Source organism: Zalophus californianus, chromosome 3 (assembly GCF_009762305.2).
Source record: "Zalophus californianus isolate mZalCal1 chromosome 3, mZalCal1.pri.v2, whole genome shotgun sequence".
Lineage (NCBI taxonomy): Eukaryota > Metazoa > Chordata > Mammalia > Carnivora > Otariidae > Zalophus > Zalophus californianus.
Window position 1 is genome coordinate 74,798,406 of NC_045597.1, and position 16,341 is coordinate 74,814,746.

At 34.9% G+C, this 16,341-nt stretch overlaps 1 protein-coding gene across 5 annotated transcripts in view; it reads right to left on the reverse strand.

Annotated features, from left to right (window-relative positions):
• The window catches only part of CDK8 (cyclin dependent kinase 8), a 140,423-nt gene that overhangs the window by 20,474 nt on the left and 103,608 nt on the right, over window positions 1–16,341 (reverse strand). The gene's annotated exons all lie outside the window — the stretch shown is intronic.

Genomic DNA, 16,341 nt, shown 5'->3' on the forward strand with positions numbered 1-16,341 from the left:
AAGGAGAAATCAGGTATCTTTTTTTTTTTTTTTTGGAAATGGCAAGGTACGCACCTATGTCTAAACAAATAAATTATAGAGAATCAATTTACTAAAGTCTTTTCTAAATGAATTAGTGAAGAGGAATTTTCTATGACCTGAACAGTTTTGAGATTTTTATGTTTAAATAAAAGAGAAGCTAAAACTTAAAGTGAGATTTTACAGAAGTAAAATTTCAAAAGTGTTAAAGTCTCTAAAAATATACAGGATTAACTACCATCTACAATCTGCTATAGCGGTATCTACTACGTTGACATGTGAGATCTGTGCCCTCATCAGCAAGAAGGAAGAAGATGGGGGTAGGAATGGACAGAGAGGAAAGGGTGGGGGAGAGCAACCCCCAAACCTTTCTCACCCTGCTACCCTGTCTACTTGGTCTTTAATTCTACCAGTCTGCTAAATAACAGTGAAACTAGATTAGAATGCCCTTCAAGTATAGATTGAAGCAACCTTAAAATTAAAGATTTTAATGAAGGCTGTTTACAGCAGACACTAGTTCATAGGCTTCCCATATTTAGTAATAGCCCCCCTGCTATTACTGGTAAAATGTAACTTACAGTATATTATTCTATCAACTACTACAGATCAATTTTTTTTTTATCCCTAGCAAAAAGAAAATAATTGCTGAAATGGTAGCATATACATTTCAGAGGTTCCTACATTTTTCAAGGTGAAGAAACTAGGCATGAGAGATTAAATGACTTGCCCTATAAGACTGGGCAGCAGCAGCAGAATCTACCCCATGGCTTAAGTCTAGTGTTCCCTTCTTAACATACCATTTTGAAAGTAACTTTATGTAGCAAGTTTTTCAATTAATGTATACTACCATAGTAACAATAATAACAGTTTCATTAAAGGAAAAGTTTTCTGAACCTCTATCATTACTACACACACACACACACACACACTCCGGACCACTGGAATAACCGGCAAAATACCTAAAGAAGTACACCATTAACACTATTCCCTGTGCACTATCTCCAAGTGCTGCCTAGCACAAGTAAAACTGCTTTCATGCACTGTGTTAATTAGTCACCAGTGGGTTAGACTCTGCAGAGACTCTCGGAGCTCAGCCTACTTCAAAATGAAATCAGATCTCTGAAACTAGCATAAAATATTGAAGGCAGAGGAGGGCTTTCCAAGAGGAATCAGGCAGCATTTCTATCTGGCTGAGGAGCAAGGCTTGCTCTCAACTACCAATGTGGATTCAGGAAGAAACTTTGTGCTAGAACTCTCTTCTTTCAGTCCACTGGGGCAGAATTCCCTAAACATCTCTTGAACACATTCCCTACCCTTTACCCCATTATGATTCTTTTTCCATCCAATCCATCTCTGCACTGTTGCCAGGGTAACCTTTCTAAAAGACAAAGCTGATCATATCACTCCCTTGCTTAAAATCTTCCATAGTAGTATCATGGAAAATTCTTACAAGATTGGGTGAAAACAGAACACATAATGATATATAGGGGCACCTGGGTGGCTCAGTTATTAAATGTCTGCCTTTGGCTCAGGTCATGATCCTGGGGTCCTGGGATCGAGTCCCACATCGGGCTCCCTGCTCAGCAGGAAGCCTGCTTCTCGCTCTCCCACTCCCCCTGCTTGTGTTCCTGCTCTCACTGTGTCTGTCAGATAAATAGATAAAATCTTCAAAAAAAATGATATATAGACTCTGATTACAAATAGGTTAAAAAAAAGTACGATGGGTAAAGACTAGAAGCACAAAAAGAGTAGTGACAGTGGTATGCATGAACCTTTTCAAAAATGTCTTTGAATGCTTTTGCTATGCTTATTACTAAAATATTATTTCTACTTTAACTAGTCTCTCACCACTTGTGAATAAGAGCCAAAGTCCTTATGAGGGGATGCAAGGCACCCGCAAGCTCATTCCCATCAATCTGTCCTGCCCCACCTACCACTGCCCACAATGCTCCTGCCATACTGGTTTTTAGTGTCCTGTGACTAGAGCTTTCAAATCTAGGTCATTGCTATCCCGTTGTTTCTGCCCCCCAAGACCCTTCCTCTGTGTTATTTGGTAAAATCTGATTCTTTGCCCCCCTACTTGAGTCATCACATTGAATACATCACATTAAACAACACACGAAGGGCGCCTGGGTGGCTCAGTCGTTAAGCGTCTGCCTTCGGCTCAGGTCGTGATCCCAGGGTCCTAGGATCGAGTCCTGCATCGGGCTCCCTGCTCTGCAGGGAGCCTGCTTCTCCCTCTCCTACTCCCCCTGCTTGTGTTCCTGCTCTCGCTGTCTCTCTCTCTGTCAAATAAATTAAAATCTTTAACAAAAAAACCCAAAACACATGAATACATTCCAATTATAAACAATTCAAACTATAAAGTCACATACAATTAAAAGTTAAAGACCCTTTCACCACCCATTGCTCCTCCACCATGTCCCAATCCCACTCCCTCCTCCAGAGGTGCAAAGTGATTAACTGGTTTGCTGTGATGGACTTTTCCAGCACTTAAGTGCTCAATCCTAAAATTTTATCTCTGTATCTGGCAAGGGCAGAACACAACACTGACATCTCTCTCCTCCTTTTATTTTGGATGGAGTGGAAAATCTCTCTCCTTTTTTGCTTTCTTACTCATTCAGCAGCTGGGCCCATTCATGAGAAGCCTTAGGGTGAGTGGTATTGGTCAGCCTGCTACCAGGTAAAGGGGGAGAAACTCCCTCTCTTGTTCTTCATTTGTTCAAAACTTATCAGAGTGTCAAGTTTCAAACCGGGGTTTTAGCACTGGTTGGGGGAATAAACAGTTTCTCTGTCAAGGGTTTGGGGCCAAAGCTCTAGTTAATAGTTAAAAATCACTTTTCTAGGAACTTGCTGCCTATTGTATGATCTGAAGCAGGTCTTGGGGCTAAAAGCCATTACCAACACTACTTCTATAAGTGAACTTATAATTCAGTTTGGGCATGCTATATAGTCACAAACAAAGAACAGTGCTGTGTTGTTTCAATAACACTATTTATGAATGATGGGTCTCTCATGTTATTCTTATGGTAGCATTCTATATGCCCCAGGTACGATATTCTGATTTAGTAGAGTAACACTATGTCTAACACTAAATTTCTTTAGTGAATGCAATCTAAAGGAAGTCTCAAGAGAAGAAGGCAGAAAGGCCCTAATGATCATGAATACTCTTGTATTTGTCTTGTTGCTTAACCAATATTAAGGAAGGCTTCAAAGACTTGATAATTTTTCTCTTAGTACTTAATACCATGCTGAAACAATATTCTCCAAAAAAGCTAATTTCTTTTCTTTCTCTTTTGTCTAGTAGTAGAATTTGGTAGTTTTTACCTCTAGAGCCAAAACTTCCATTTGTTAGTGACAGTACATGAATCAATTAGTAATAACCATAACTGTGGTAAATAGTCCGTGATCTTTTATATGCTATCCAACATAACCACTTTGAAAGAACATATAAAAGTTTACATTTTAATGATGCATACACTCCATTAACTATCTTTCTGCTTATGGGGATCAGAGGTCCAAAGCAACTTAAAGTATTATTACATCATAGCAACATCTTCAAATATGGCTATGCTATGCAGACATGATTATAGAACACCTTTTACTGCCCGCTGAACAATGAAATAAATCAACCAGACACTTGTGTGAAGATTTGTTTGAAACTATGATATCCTTCTCTTATTGCTGTTTTGTTTCTCCCAGGGAAAAAAAAAATGTGTTTGTAATTAAAAGAACATGTCCTTGTTCTATATTACAGGCTCATGGCTTTTTTTGCTTTCTGTTGTTATGATCCCCAAAAAACTCACTGATATTTCCTAAAGCAAGATGTTTGTATTGCAGAGAAAACCATTCATGTAGAGGTATTCTGTCCTCTAGAATTTGTCATGCTGTGGAATAGTACACGGATGCCTTTGGCATACAGCAGAGATGGCGAATTGGTTTCATTTAAGGGGTCAATCCTGATTTAAAAAAAAAAAAGGTAAGGACTATAGGGAGCTCTGTCTTGAGAAAGACAGGAATTGGGCTGACCAGGAATCCACCATTATCCATCAGAGGCATCTGACAAAGGTGCAGAAGTGAAGGATGGCTGATCTGTCCAGGTAACTGCCAAGATCTTCTTATTTTAGGGGTGAAAATGGGGCCTTCATATGTGCACTAAGGTGTTAAGGCAAAATGGAGACTTTGAGGCAACAGGAAAATTTCATTCTTGATGGATCTATGAAAAAAAATAGCAATCCATAAGAAACCATTGTTAGGGGGCGCCTGCGTGGCTCAGTCAGTTAAGCATCTGCCTTCGGCTCAGGTCATGATCCCGGGGTCCTGGGATCGAGCCCCACGTCGGGCTCCCTGCTCAGTGGGGAGCCTCCTTCTCCATCTAACTCTGCTCCCCTCCTCCTGCTCTCTATCTCAAATAAATAAAATCTTAAAAAAAAAAAAGAAACCACTGTTAGTGCTGTACTCTAAGATTTATTCAGAATTTAACCTTCACAAACATTGTAAACAACACAACCCAGTTGCAAATTTTTTAGATACTCAAAAATTTTCAGTTTGGTTGTTAATCATTATGTACTACAATACATGCTGAAAAAATTAACTGATATATACACATGAGATTCAAACATGGGCAGCAAAGTCTTAACAGACATATATTCAGTAATTTAAAAAATTGTTTTAATGATGGGGCGCCATCAGTTAAATGTCTGCCTTCGCCTCAGGTCATGATCCCAGGGTCCTGGGATCGAGCCCCGCATCAGGCTCCCTGCTCAGCGGGAAGCCTGCTTCTCCCTCTCCTACTCCCCCTACTTGTGTTCCTGCTCTCGCTATCTCTCTCTCTGTCAAATAAATAAATAAAATCTTTAAAAAAAATTGTTTTAATGAAATCTTCTAAGGAGCTGAGTTAGATAGAAATTTGGAAATCCAGTGAATGAGATCTGGAAGATGTCTTTATAATACAGTTTTCACTTTTTCTTCCGAGCTATGAATTGGTATTTTTCACCTCTAATACTAAATTTTACTCACTATTGCTGCTGAATGAACACCTTTAAGCTAAAGGAGAAATTACCAACTTTTACTCTAGGAAATTTGTTTCTTGCTTTTTGTACAGATCTGAAAAAAAAAACATGTATAATTTCCTAACAAATTCTGCTTCCTGATTAGAAAATAAATGTGACTTGCAACACGGAACTTCATCCCCTACAGTCAACAGTTTAAGTACTATACATTCACCCCTGTATTTACTGAATTAAGAGGCACTGAAGCCCAGAGACCAACAAACAAAGCAGCAAGCAAACAGTTCCTGCCTTCAAAGAGGTCAGGTTAGACTAATAGGTGGGGTAAATTCAGGCAAGGAAAACCTTCACAGAGGTGATGATCCCCAACCTGCCTGAAATGTGAAAGCTCAGGAGCTGGTCTGAAAGATAAACAACAGGAGAGAGTGCCTCAAGAATTCACTAACATCTTACACTAAACCTCCGCAGAGCTGGCTCTGCCCTCTCTCAAGGGATGGAGGCAGTGCTCACTGGAGTATCAAAACACATGGGGATGCTGACTAATCTTTCACTTACCTAAGAAATCCTCTTTTAGGGAGAATAGGAATTAGGTTCTCACAGTTGATGCAAATTGAGATATTTTATGAGACAAGCATTTAACTACATGACAGTAATCATGCTAATAATAGATGACAATTCCTTTCAATAAGCCCCTCCTACTTTCCTCCAGTCCAGACTACTAGCTCTATTTCTTGTTTTCATCTCATGTCTCCTAGGTAATACAAAGTTACATAAAATGGTCTTTCATCAAGTTGTGAATATCATCAAAAGTATTTCAAATAATAAACATGATCTACATTATTAAAATTGGTATCTTTTAAAACCACAAATTTTGAATTTTTAAATTACAAAATTCTTAACCTGCCCACTTAAGGTGGTCGAGGTATAAAATACCAGTTTAAGTCCAACAAGATCAACCTGGAATAATATACTCTATTTTCACTGACACAAAGATCATTTTCTTACTGTCACAGACTACCAGAGGCAATATTCATTTCATTAACAATGAAACATGGGTGCACAGAACAGAAACATGGCAATAGAAATAAACTTTTAAATTTACAGGCACAGCTATATCTTATTTATTCCTAATAAAGAATGTGTGTGCACATATTAATATATGTGATATTTTCTTGTAGATGGAAATGTATTTTCCAAATTAAATTTACTTAATTGTATTTTTGTAAAGCTGTAAGGTGTGTTATAACACAATTCAAGCAAAGAATCTAATAAAGTATCCAATAAGGAAAAAAAAAGTATCTTCAAGTAATCTTGAAGACTAGAAAACTGAGTAACAGTAAGAAGATCAAAGGCATCTTAAGGGAGAGGTATTAAGGGGCAGGGAAAGGATATCAAAAATCTTTAAATTTTCAAAACAGTTCCAGTGTCATTAAGAAGTTAACCAAATTAAAAAAAAAGAGTATACACAGTTTATATTCAAAACTGAAAATCATTGTAACTCCAAATATTATTCTAGACAATATTAATTTATATAATTATTAGTATAACAGTGATCAGTGGGTAGTACTGTTTTGTGTTCTGTCTTCCCAAGTTATTTTCTGGACAAACCTGGATGTTTGTACCTTACTTTTACTAACTACATTTTATTCCTCTATTAATAGACAGCTGGCTGTATTTCCCCCAAGCCCCCACTTCTGGCACCAACCCGGATGATGCTCCCACTGACAATGTTTGTATAAATTATACTTGCCTCCCCACCACCCCCCAAAACACCCTGACACATACGCCAGGTAATTTCCTTGGGATGAAATCTCCAAAGAAGAATTATCAGATCAAATATCAATAGCTTTATTGTTCTAAAACTAGAAGTTTGTTTTGCTTTTTAAGTTTCAAAGGTGGATACATGCTCAATGGACATAATTTGGGAAATGAAGAAAAGGACAATGTGCTTGATAATAGATGACTGAAAACAAAGCATTTATAATCTCTAAACTAATAGATGACCACTATAAACATTTCGGGTTACCTTTTGTTTTTTTCCTTTTTATATAACTAAAAAATGGCATCATACTAAATACATCGTTTGTACCCTTTCCTCACTAGTAAGTATATCATGAAGATTTATTCTTAATTTGGAAATTACTTTTCTGATATAATCCTTACGAATCCCATGATTCATCATAATTTACATCAATTACCTCCTATTAAATGTTTTGGTTGTTCCTAGTTCCTTATTAAAGAGAAATGATGCCGTAACAAACATTTCTGAATGTGCCTTTGAGAAATTCCTAGGAAGTCAAATTGTTGGGCAAAGGTTATAAACATTTTTAAGGTTTTTTGATACACATTAACAGATTTTGCCCTTGAAAGGTTCAAGTATCAATTCTATAAATTCAACGATCTTTTATAAAAACAATACCATTAAGTACAATAAAACCAATCTCAACGATCTTTTATAAAAACAATACCATTAAGTACAATAAAACCAATCTGGGAAACCAAAAGCAATGTATATAAAATTTTATAATTTTTGTTAGCTTAAGTGATATATAATAGTAACTTAAAATTTTAATTTGAGTATCTTTCACTGATAATCATGTTCTGATCTGCTCTGTAGGTTTTATTGAAGAGGCTTAGATTATTAAACTTAAATATTCACCTCAATTCTCTATATTCTAGGTAGTAAAGATATATTCAGTTATTTTTGCCGTTTTTCTAATGTGTTACTTTCCTCTTGCTAAAAACTTTACATTTTATATTCTCTAAGGGTATCTTTACTAGTGTTTTTACATTTTAGCATGTCTATTGTATCTTTAGTAATAGTTAGGAATTTACTTAGGAATTTATCTCCAGCTAAAGCTAGAATAAATATCCCAGTTTTTAAATATACATTTTACTACGATCCATGTAGGTTTTAATGTAGTTTTAAGAAATAAGTAACAAAAAAAATTATAGACAAGAAAATACTTCTCCCTAATGATAATAAAGACTGACGCTCTTCTTTATTGTAAATAACTTCTAGATTATTACAAATAACTTCTTATAATAGTGTGAATGTATTCATTCAATTTTTGTTAACACCTGATACTTAAAAAAAAACTACTGTTTTCCTTCTAGAATATATGATCTTGTAGAAAAGTTTATTTTTCTTGAAATATGATTAAGAAAGTACAATTTACTACCCAGATTTAACCACAATATTTTGGTATATTTTCTTTTGTTGATGTATTTTTCACTCAGCATTTTATTGCCACTATGTTGTGGTCTGCTTTTCCTCTTAACATTGTAACATTACTTAAACTTACTGTAAACATAATTTAAAAGACAACACAATAGTTCATCTTTTCTGCATGTCATAATTTGCATAATTATTTTCTGGTTGTTAGACATGTAAATTTTTTTCAATTTGTCATTATTATCAATAAAACTGTGATGGTCTTTTCACCATTTTTTACAATATCCTCAAGAGTTTGTTAAAAGTAGGGTGGCTAGATCAAAAGGAATGAATATTTTTTAAAGTTCTTGATAAATTCTAGGTTGTAATTCATGTCATAGCAGTTAGTGTTCATTCATTTAACATACTGAGGACACATCATGTATCATGCACTGTCCTTGGCATGAGATAGAGAGTTCGTAAGAAAATAGACATGACCCGGTGGTCTGGGTCTATAGGGAAGCCAGACATTAGAAAAAGATAAACAAAGACATAAAAAATTACAAATGTACTAAATGCTATAAAAGAAAAAAAAAAAGATTCCATTAGAGAGAATGGGGGTCCTATTCTGAAATTAGATGGTGAGGGAAGGAAAAATGGGGGCACTACGTTGGATAGGATGGTGAGGAAGGCCTTTCAAGGTGACATTTAAGCTGGGACTTGAAAGATGAGAAGAATGGGTTATTTATGTATGTGTTATATTATGTATGAACTTTGTAGTCAGAAGGAAAAACAAAAAGGCATTTGTGGGTAGAACATGTTAAGCAGGAGTAGACTGGCAGGAAATGTAGTTATAAAGTCAGGTGGGGGGCCAGCTAATACAGGGTCTAGTTTGCGGATAAAATAACTTTTTAATCTCTAAATGAAAACCCAATAGTTTTAAGCAGGGAAGCAACAGTATAACAATAGCAACATACATGTTAGTTCTGTGCTAGGTTCTCCACATAGATGAATTCATTTAATCCTCACAATTACTCCACATCAGTACATATTATTATTCCAATTTATAAGTGAGATGACCAAGGCCAGAAAAGCCTCAGCTGAACTGAGTTAGTTCATATTAACCATATTAACCATTTCACACTGACTTGTCAGGAGTAGAGCTAGGGTTGAAATTCAGGTAGTTTGGTTCCAGAGTCTGTCCTCTTCAACTACTGCATTATACCGCCAGTGCACAACTAAGCAGCATCATTTGATAGTAGAAAATGGCGGCTCCTAAGAATTGTTGTATTACTTTCCCAGTGAAACTTTTAAAAAATGTTTACACACACTGTGTATGTATGTGTTAAGTATGTATAGTGAATTAACTGCTTATAGCATTTGTGGTCTGACTTTTGGTTAATCTTGGTGTTTTTCTTAACTTATATGATCTGTTATTACTCATTTTTCTAACATGTTTCAAAAGTTTTTCTGATTTTTTATTTGCCTTTCAAACAACTGGTTTGAAGCTATATATTTCTGCCTACTTGTATGATTTCAAAAATTCTGACACTGACATGTGTCTTGCAACCTGCAATGGATGCATACATTTAACTCAAGAGTATTTTTTGTACTTTCAAATTCCGTGTCTTAAATGGCTTATTTTTCAAATTGATGATGTCTAATAGTTAAGAAAAGATAATTCTGCTTTTATTTCTAGCTTTATTTTATTGTGTTCTGAAATGCAGAATTTGTGACTTTGTGAGTTCTTACCATGAATCTAGTCTCTAGTACAAACTGGACTTTTGTAGTGTAATTTTGTGAGTGAATGTTTATTTAAAAAATACATTCTTTTAGACAGCTCTAAAGGCCAAGCAACTCTATTACATCACATTGCTTTATTCTACAATTTTTGTTTGTTCTTTATTTAAAAAATTTTGTCATAATCTGAGAGAAAAATGGCAAGGTATACAATTATATATTTCTATTTGTTTTTGTACAATTGTCAAATTGAACAAACCATAAATTCTTTGCTGTATTTTCATTAATCATTCTACCATTATAAATTGTGTTTCAATCTTTTGAAATAAAATATACTTTATCTGATACTATAATTTTGTTTTCTATTTGAACAGACACAGACTTGCGACCAATGGTTCTCAACTTTTTCTTCTGCTAAACATTTGAGGAATATGATAGATTCCTTTAGAAAATGAGGAAGTAGTTAAGAATAAGGCTGAAAAATCTCAGAGGTGCCACCAGCTATTGAATTGTATGACCTTAATCTCCATTTCCTCATTTATAAAATACAAATAAAATAACAAGTGTCGCTGCAGATATTAAATGTGACAAATGCTCATAAAAGGCTTTCAGCATGATGCTTGATATGTAAGATCCTAAATATATTATAAATGATAATTATGATGTCAGCTAGCACTATAATCTGTTAACAATGATTCACTGCTGTAGTGATTCTTAAGTAAAAGCTTCCTGGGGGGTGGGGAGGGTGCCCATGCTTAAGTGGACAGTGCCCCCAAGATGATTTTTCTATATTGCCCTATGAGACACCCCTAGTAGCTTTTGATATTTTCTAGCTTTTAGTCATTTATACCTTTTAGAGATGAAAAAAACTGCTTATTCTTAACATCAGCTGTTAAAAAAGGTAATAAAAATATATATTCTTGTAGAAAATTAAAATAAAGGAAAGTAGAGAGAAAGTGAAATTTACCTGAAATCTCATCTCAGAGTTAAATCATTACAAACATCTTGATGGGCATAATTCTAGATATATCTAAATCTGTATTATTTATATTTAATATAAATGTCTTGTAAAGGCTCTTTTGCTTTTTGAAGCCTCCCCTATCATAGCTATCTAGGTTATTTCTGTACCAGAACATTGTTAAATAAGTTGTGATGGAAGGTCAAAGGTTAATGGCTACTGATTTGATATATATACTTTTCAAGCTTGGAAGTTTCCTTCTTTTCTTTTTTTAATAAGAACTTCAATCAGAGGGGCGCCTGGGTGGCTCAGTCGTTAAGCGTCTGCCTTCAGCTCAGGTCATGATCCCAGGGTCCTGGGATCGAGCTCCACATCGGGCTCCCTGCTCAGCGGGAAGCCTGCTTCTCCCTCTCCCACTTACCCTGCTTGTGATCCCTCTCTTGCTATGTCTCTCTCTGTCAAATAAATAAATAAAATCTTTAAAAAAAAAAAGAACTTCAAACAGAAATGCATATTAAATTTTGTCAAATAATACTGCATACTGAATTCTGCTAAAGTTTTACATTTACAACTACTGAGATAACCATAGTGTTATTCTCTTAGCACTAGTAATATTGTGAATCCTGTTAATAGGTTTCCAAATACGAAATCATCCATGCATTCTTAAAATGAGCTTCATTACTTAAAGCATAGTATTCCTTCAATGTCGCTCTGGATCTTTTTTGCTAACATTTTACTTAAGAAATATGCACAAATACTTATATGTGACACTGGTCCAGGGCTATGTGCATTATCTTTACCAGCTTCATGTCAGTGTTATGCTTTCTTCCTACAAAGTTATTAAGGAAACTTTCTTTTGCTCTAGAATAGTTTATGCAGTGTAGGATTAGCTGTTGCTTGAGGGTTGAAGCAAATGTGAAACCATGTGCAATTGTTACATTTTGTAGAGGTAGCCCTGTGACAAATGTCTTTATTTCTTCCATAGTTACTGGTCTCTTTAGTTTTTCCAACTCTTCCAGTGCCAATTATGGTAATTTGTACTTTATTTTAAAATGCTTATTTAATCTAGGGTTTTGTAGGACACCAGAATAGTTCAACAACCACTAAAAATTTTTAAATTTCAGTAAAAAATCATCCATCCCCACTTCAGTGCACCAGAAACGGAATTTCACAGATGACTTTCATCAACCTTTCAAGAATAAATAATTTCTACATTGTACATGCCATTTCAGATAATAAGATCATTTTCTGAAGCTGATAATCATGAAAACAAAACAGAACAAAGACAGTATACAAACACATTATTACTGACCAATCTCACTTGTCAATAAAGATGAAATAAAATATTAGCAAAGGGAATCCAATAGTGACTGAAAAAAAAAATCAAGACCAAGTAGAGTCGATCCCATGAATGCAAGGATGGTTCAACTTCAAAAACAAAACAAAACCTTATAAATGTAAGTTTCCACATTAACAGATTAAAGGAAATAGCTATATGACCATCTCAAAAGATGCAGAAAAAGCACTAAGTAAAATCCATTTTTGATTTAGGAACAAACAACTTAATTAGATATACAAGTAAACATCTTTAACCTGATAAAAGGTATTCACAAAAACCCCAGAACAAACATCATATAATGGTGAAACTTAAGAATTTTCATTAAAGACAGAAAAAATAGTCACCTCAATTACTTGCCACTGCACTAGTAAATAGGTCCTAGCCATTTACTATTACCAAATAACAAGGGAAAAAATGCATTTCATACATTCCAATTTTTACTTTCCCTTAAAATTTTAGTATTTCTGTAACTGTGTTCTATCTTATACCTTCTGTGTGACAGTCAAATTGGCAAAATGTTTTCTTTCTTAGTGATATACAAAACAATGCTGCAGGCTTTCTGCTTCCCAGTCTGCAGTACAAAGATGTAATATGATATGTTTGGGATAGATTCTGTGTACCAGTCTCACAGGTGGGAAGCTGTGGAGGCATTTTAGGTAGTGGAATATGACGTGATTTACTTTTTAGAGGGACCATTCTCAAGGCTATGTTGATATTAGACCATATAAACCATAAGACTATAATGTTAGATCGCTTGGGAGTTTTTGCAGTAATCCAGGTGCCCTGGATTAGAACAGCAATAGTAGAAAGAAGTAAAGCCATAAGGCAGTAAGTGGAGTCCAAAAAATTCAACTGGAAGTGTAAACTGGAAGGTCAGGTTACTGTGGGGTAAATGAACAGAAATTAATGAGACAAATAAAGTGAGCCTATAAACTAGCAGTCCTGGAAGTCCACCTGGAAAATCCAAATCCATGTCCTGCCAGCAAAGAATTTTAGAATCTCCCTTTTGGTGGCTCCTGATTTACTGGATCGATCTAGAGATACTGAACTACAAGAATGCAGAATCTCTGCCAAATTTGCCCTTCCCTTCATGGTTCACTCTCCCACAGCTACGTCTCCCTGAAAATAAGCACCACAGTTTACTCTTCTTTGGGAAATGACACTAGTCAGATGCATAGGACCATTGGCCAATGTGCTATATTCAAATCTGAATTACTGGAAGGTCTTACTGTAGTTTAATCTGAGATATATTTTGAAGACAGAGTTGATAAGAATCCACTTATTCATTCAATAAATATTTATTGTACATCCAATATGTGTTATTCTGGGTACAAATGATATAGCAGTAAAATAAATGGATAAAGTTCCTGCCCTTAAGGTATACTTATATTCTTAGGGCAATCTGATGATGAACTGGAAGTAAAATGTACTAAATGTGCCAATCACAGTCCTAATACTTTAAATGAATCTCAATCAAAAAGATAAAAATAAAGGTTTGGCCCCATTTATAAATGAGGAAAGTTAACACTTACAGAGGTTAATCCTACCAAAAATTATATAATGAAGTGGTAGACCAAGATTCGAACAAATCTTAGGCCCACTATAATAGGGGCTTAATTTTTCAGGATGCATAACCTAAAATCCCTTATTGGTCCTTACCACATGTGATTTCTTATTTTTCTTAATTTTTCCTGTTGTTATTCTTCACTTCTTCCTACTTTTCACCTACTTCTTTTTTTATTTTTAGATTCCCCTCTTCCTCCTTACCGTAAGGCCCAGACAACATCTGATTTTACCAGCTGGTGTTAATCAGACAGACAAAAAATTAGAAGATCAATCAAAAGAAGAGCGGGTCCAAGCATTGAGTGTTATACATTCTGAATTTTTGACTCTACCTTCTAAGGAATACACCTGTGTAATAACAAGTCTAGCGTAATAGGATAGAACACTAGTCACTGCTGGAAACGTTGAATGGTGACGGGATGGTTATCTGCTGCACATATTAGCAAGAATTACCACACCATGCCAGGGATGGAAACGGTTACTTCCAAGATGCCTTCCAACTTTATGGTCTATTAGTCTATGAAATTAGGGAAAACAAAAAAATGGTCTTCATTTCAAATGTTACATGGTGTTTACATAAACATTTTTAAACTCATGATTAAAAAAAATTAGCAGTCTATCTCCCATCATTTACATTTTTCTTAAAGAGGCATCTTTAAATGGTACTAACCTAAATTACAAGCCCATCTGTAATTTGAAAAGACCATAAATTCTAGAGAATTGAAACTAATCATGGAAATTCAGAACATCTATTTTATTTTTTAGAAAGATTTATTTATTTTGGAGAGAGAGCACACACTTGCGAGTTGGGGGAGGGGGCAAAGGGAGAGAATCTTCAAGCAGACTCCTTGCTAAGCCCGGAGCCTGCCGCAGGGCTCAATCTCAGGACCCATGAGATGAAGATCTGAGCCTTAAAACAAGAGTCTGGATGCTTAACTGACAACCACTCAGGCACCCCTCAGACATCTATTTTAGCACTGAGTTAGGAATTCTCACATTATATACCTACTTAAGAGTATTAGATCTATGGCATGATACATATCTGAACGCAAATTATACATAAATTAAATAAAAACAGACATTGGTAATTACAACAAAGTGATACTCTGAAAAAAAAGTAAAATCCCAGCTATACTGAGGGTAGGAAACTTTAATAAAGAAATATTTTCAATAGTTAATTTAATAACTATTGCCAACTTAATATCTAATTGTACCCGAGGAAACTTTCATTTTTACTAAATCTCAAAAAAAATTCCTGTGTTGATTAGAACAGCCTTTACAAGCATTTACACAAAATCTTGAGCTTTTATGTTGAACTGACTTTGAAGTATGGCTAGCTGCATATGTTTATTTCTTTAGGAAGACTTACTTTTCCCCTCCTATATGACCACTTCTCATTTGCTTGTATCTGGTAAAGACATACAGTAGTCAAACTGAAAAAGACTTACTGAAAGATATATGTGGCCATGGAAGCCTATGACCTAAACAGGTTTAGATGACAATTTTAGCTGAGATAAGACAAAACCTTACCTAATATATTCTATCCTTAAAGATTACTTTGGCAAATCTTCAGAAGTCTGGAAAACAATATAATACTCTAATACTCTAAGGCCTGACTCTACTATTAGAAAGTTAGACTGGAATATTAATTTTTATATGCTCTTTCAGAGTATAATTCAGAGAATTCTGAAACTTTTTTTTGGAAAAACCATTTCTTTGTATTTTAACTACAATGTATTTCTCTTTTCCTAATGTAAAAGTCTAAAGGCCAAAAGAGAAAAAGTGGGGATTGACCACTAACACTATATGTAGCAGTAATAACATACCAGATGCAGGCAGAGACCTGGTAAATTCTTGTCTTTAATATGATTCAAAAGTTTTTTAAACAAAACCTTCCCAAATCTGTCCTGTTTTTAGAAACACACTGCTCTAGATGATAGTAAATTTTGTTTATAAACATGGAAGCACTTATATAAATGATATAATGATGTATCACATCAATTATCTCAAAAGTAGAGAAAAGATTATATCCGACTTAAAACTCTGATAGTCTTCTACTTCTACTAAATTCTCAGAGTCACTCAAAAATATAGTCTTACACTCTTCTGAGAAATCAACTGAGGGTTCTAGAGGGGAGAGGGGTTGGGGGATGGGTTAGCCTGATGATGGGTATTAAAGAGGGCATGTATTGAATGGAGCACTGGGTGTTATATGCGAACAATGAATCATGGAACACTACATCAAAATAAATAAATAAATAGGAAAAAATATAGTCTTACACTCTTTAAAAAAAAAAAAACAAAACCAATCTTGATGAGATTATTTAGAATAACCATTCTTGATTGGTGAGAAATTTGACTAAAAATATTCTAGTAGTGTGTTGATAAGTGTCTGAAAAGACTCATTCAGAATCTTAAGAAAAAGTAGCCTAGAAGCAATATGCAAACCAAATAACAGTATTTTTTATTACCAACTTGTAACCTGCCTGTATAAACATGTATATTTGCAATTGTGCCATTTAGTAAAATTAAATGGGCTACTTTTCCATTATTTACAAATA